The sequence below is a fragment of the Apostichopus japonicus genome, chromosome 5, assembly GCF_037975245.1.
Source record: "Apostichopus japonicus isolate 1M-3 chromosome 5, ASM3797524v1, whole genome shotgun sequence".
Classification (NCBI taxonomy): domain Eukaryota; kingdom Metazoa; phylum Echinodermata; class Holothuroidea; order Aspidochirotida; family Stichopodidae; genus Apostichopus; species Apostichopus japonicus.
Window position 1 is genome coordinate 616,706 of NC_092565.1, and position 5,005 is coordinate 621,710.

Here is a 5,005-nt window from a genome sequence, read left to right on the forward strand (position 1 = left end):
GGAAACCTTGTTACGACTTTTACTTCCTCTAAATGATCAAGTTTGACCGTCTTCTCGTCGCGCCTCGACAACCGGCCGAAGCCGGGGGTGCCAGACGGTCGATCCGATGGCCTCACTAAGTCATTCGATCGGTAGTAGCGACGGGCGGTGTGTACAAAGGGCAGGGACGTAATCAATGCGAGCTGATGACTCGCGTTTACTTGGAATTCCTCGTTCAAGGGACACAATTACAAGTCCCTGTCCCCAGCACGGAGAAGTCTCAGCGGATTACCCGGACCTTTCGGCCGAGGGCAAATGTACCCGCTGCTTGCGCCAGTGTAGCGCGCGTGCGGCCCCGGACATCTAAGGGCATCACAGACCTGTTATTGCTCCATCTCGTATGGCTGAAAGCCATTTGTCCCTCTAAGAAGTTCGCGGCTCACCACGACGGGTGGCCGGACTATTTAGCAAGCAAGAGTCTCGTTCGTTATCGGAATTAACCAGACAAATCACTCCACCAACTAAGAACGGCCATGCACCACCATCCACAAAATCAAGAAAGAGCTCTCAATCTGTCAATCCTCACTGTGTCCGGGCCGGGTAGGTTTCCCCGTGTTGAGTCAAATTAAGCCGCAGGCTCCACTCCTGGTGGTGCCCTTCCGTCAATTCCTTTAAGTTTCAGCTTTGCAACCATACTTCCCCCGGAACCCAAAGACTTTGGTTTTCCGGAGAGTTGCCCGCCGCGTCATGGGAGGAACGCCGGCGAATTACGAGTCGGTATCGTTTATGGTCGGAACTAGGGCGGTATCTGATCGCCTTCGATCCTCCGACTTTCGTTCTTGATCAATGAAGACATTCTTGGCAAATGCTTTCGCTGTCGGGCGTCTTGCGACGATCCAAGAATTTCACCTCTCACGCCGCAATACGAATGCCCCCGGCAGTCCCTCTTGATCATTACCTCAGGATCTCAAGACCAACGAAATAGAACCGAGGTCCTCTTCCACTATTCCATGCTGAGCTGTTCGGGCACTTTGGCCTGCTTTGAACACTTCAATTTTCTCAAAGTAAACGTTCCAGTCTCGCACGGCACTCAGTTAAGAGCACCGCACGACCAACCGAATCACTGGCCGGGAAAAATCTCCCACGACTCCCGTTTGACGGGGAGAAGGGGAACGGGCAGTGCACGCCTCACGGCGGACCGCCCGCCCCGGCCAGAAATCCGACTACGAGCTTTTTAACTGCAGCAAATTTAATATACGCTGCTGGAGCTGGAATTACCGCGGCTGCTGGCACCAGACTTGCCCTCCAGTAGATCCTCGTTAAAGGATTTAAAGTGTACTCATTCCGATCACAGGGCCTCCGAAGAGGCCTGTATCGTTATTTTTTGTCACTACCTCCCCGTGTCAGGAGTGGGTAATTTGCGTGCCTGCTGCCTTCCTTGGATGTGGTAGCCGTTTCTCAGGCTCCCTCTCCGGAATCGAACCCTGATTCTCCGTTACCCGTCACAACCATGATAAGCGCATAACTTACCATCGAAAGTTGATAGAGCAGACTTTTGAAGGGAGCGTCGCCGGTGCAAGACCGTGCGATCGGCATGATTATCTAGAGTTCACCAGCGGAGACCGGACCCCGAAAGGACCGGGCTGGCCTTGTTCCTAATAAGAGCACGCTTCCCCCGAAGGGTCGGCGCTTTGTTGCATGTATTAGCTCTAGAATTACCACAGTTATCCATGGTATAAGACTTTCTCCAATAAACCATAACTGATCTAATGAGCCATCTGCAGTTTCTCTTGTATGTTCAGGATTGTACTTAGACGTGCATGGCTTAATCTTTGAGACAAGCATATGACTACTGGCAGGATCAACCAGGTAACGGTCGACAGAACCGGGCTGGGCCCGTTCGCCGTCCGGGAGTCGCTCTCGCACTCCCCTCTCTCTCTCTCTGAATTCTCAATTGTCGATGCCGTGCTATTACGGTACAGTGATCGAAGAACCGCCCGAAGGGATTCTCGAGGTGTGTATCTCTACCCGAGTCGACTGGGTCGTCTCGAGAGGAGTCGCAGTGGTCCCGCCTCGGAGACGGGACCGGTTCGAAGCGACGCGGGAGGGCGACGGCTCGTCCACTGGAACAGGGGAGAGCAATCGCACGCCTCGAGCGTGCATTCGTTGCTTGGATGAAAAAGCCCGTACCGAGCGCCGAGTGCAACACATGGTCGCAGCAACGGCAGCATGCCCGAACGGGTCCCGTGGAGAAAGCTCGATATCTGACGACACCGAGGTCCTGCTCTTTCTCCACCGGGGGTTCTGCGGATGAAAAGGCTCAATATCTGAACGTCGATATATACGTGTGCACGGAGGGACACCTCTGCTCACGGGGCGAGTGGGTGAAAACCCCCGCTCTGAGCGCCGAGTTGCAACACATGGTCGCGATGAAACGACGGCTGACCCTACCGAAAGGGCCCGCTGGAGTCCAACCATGACACGTATACACACACGACAGACATTAAAAGCCTTCTCGAGTCTTGGATCGACTCTACTACCCCCCTCATATATAGAATCCGATTCACTCTGCCCGCTCGTTCTGACCATTGGATCACACACTTAAGCCAATACCCGCTACACTTAAGAGATCTCGAAATCTCGAACGAGACCCAGATTCTCTGCGGGTGAGTCGGGCGGCCTGCCGTCGCCGTCGGCTTGCCGTTTGCCTTTCGCCTGGTCGCATGGCACTCGTGCCATCGACCACGCAACGCGAGAGGCCTTCTCCCTTCTCCTTTCTCTCTCATCTCTACTCTCTCTCTTCTCCACCGGGGGTTCTGCGGATGAAAAAGCTCAATATCTGGGATTGTATATATACATATGCACGAAAGAACCTTCTACTCACGGGGCGAGTGGGTGAAAACCCCCGCACCGAGCGCCGAGTTGCAACACATGGTCGCGATGAAACGACGGCTGACCCTACCGAGAAGGCCAGCAAGGGTCTGACGTGCAAAAACATATTTACGCACCACAGGCAAGGAGCCTTTTCGAGTCTCGGGTGGACTCCCGTCCGCGAAAGCTTCATATCTGAACGTCGATATATACGTGTGCACGGAGGGACACCTCTGCTCACGGGGCGAGTGGGTGAAAACCCCCGCTCTGAGCGCCGAGTTGCAACACATGGTCGCGATGAAACGACGGCTGACCCTACCGAAAGGGCCCGCTGGAGTCCAACCATGACACGCATACACACACGACAGACATTAAAAGCCTTCTCGAGTCTTGGATCGACTCTACTACCCCCCTCATATATAGAATCCGATTCACTCTGCCCGCTCGTTCTGACCATTGGATCACACACTTAAGCCAATACCCGCTACACTAAAGAATCTCAAAATCTCGGACGAGAGCCACACCTTGCGGATGCATCGGGCGGCCTGCCGTCGAGGTCGGCCGTCGCCCCGTCTCACAGACTCGTGCAACACGACGAGTCCCAGCCTACGCCTGTGTGCATCACCGTCGGCCTAAATCTCGGCCCTCGCCCGGTCGCATGACACTCGTGCCATCGACCGCACCATCGACCTTCTCACCCGGGAGCAACCCGTGTTTTCAGAGGAGTGCCGGGGTTGCTCCCGTGCCGGGTATGTCTTGTCCCGGCGGCGCCCCGTCTCACAGACTCGTGCAACGACAACGGGTCCCATGCCTACGCATGTGTGCATCACCGTCGGCTAATTACTCGGCCCTCGCCCGGTCGCATGACACTCGTGCCGTCGATCACACCATCGACCTTCTCACATGGGAGCGACCCGTATTTTCAGAGGAGTGTCGGGGTTGCTCCCGTGCCGGATATATCTTGACGAAATCAAGGAGATATATGAGGAAACTTCTACAATTTGAAGATCGACCGGCGAGACAAGACACTCCCCTTAATATATAATCCGATTCACTCTGCCCACTCATTCTGACCATTGGGTCACACACTTAAGCCAATACCCGTTACACTAAAGTTGACCATGTTTTGTTTTTTTTGATATTATTATTATTATTTTTTTTTTGTCAACGTCCTCTGTAACGAAGTCAAAACTCTATGCATGTGTTCGCGTGTCGTTCTGCCGTCTCCGCCGGGCACATCCCAGCCAGCGCCCGATACATTTCAGTTGACAACGGTCACAACTCTATGCATGTGCTCGTGGGTCGTTCTGCCGTCAACGTCGGGAACACACAGGCCAGTACCCGCTACATTAAAATTGACAATGGTCACAACTCTATGCATGTGCTCGTGGGTCGTTCTACCGTCAACGTCGGGCGCACACAGGCCAGTACCCGATACATGCAAGTTGACAGTGGTCACAAACTCTATGCATGTGTTCGCGTGTCGTTCTGCCGTCTCCGCCGGGCACATCCCAGCCAGCGCCCGATACATTCAAGTTGACAACGGTCACAACTCTATGCATGTGCTCGTGGGTCGTTCTACCGTCAACGTCGGGCGCACACAGGCCAGTACCCGATACATGCAAGTTGACAATGGTCACAAACTCTATGCATGTGTTCGCGTGTCGTTCTGCCGTCTCCGCCGGGCACATCCCAGCCAGCGCCCGATACATTCAAGTTGACAACGGTCACAACTCTATGCATGTGTTCGCGTGTCGTTCTGCCGTCTCCGCCGGGCACATCCCAGCCAGCGCCCGATACATTAAAGTTGACAACGGTCACAACTCTATGCATGTGCTCGTGGGTCGTTCTACCGTCAACGTCGGGCGCACACAGGCCAGTACCCGATACATGCAAGTTGACAGTGGTCACAAACTCTATGCATGTGTTCGCGTGTCGTTCTGCCGTCTCCGCCGGGCACATCCCAGCCAGCGCCCGATACATTCAAGTTGACAACGGTCACAACTCTATGCATGTGTTCGCGTGTCGTTCTGCCGTCTCCGCCGGGCACATCCCAGCCAGCGCCCGATACATTCAAGTTGACAATGGTCACAACTCTATGCATGTGTTCGCGGGTCGTTCTACCGTCACCGTCGGGCACACTTGAGCCAGTACC

The 5,005-nt window shown here is 54.5% G+C and overlaps 1 pseudogene; it reads right to left on the reverse strand.

Annotated features, from left to right (window-relative positions):
- On the reverse strand, positions 1-1,851 carry LOC139968379 (small subunit ribosomal RNA; annotated as a pseudogene).
- Positions 1,852-5,005: the final 3,154 nt, after the last annotated feature.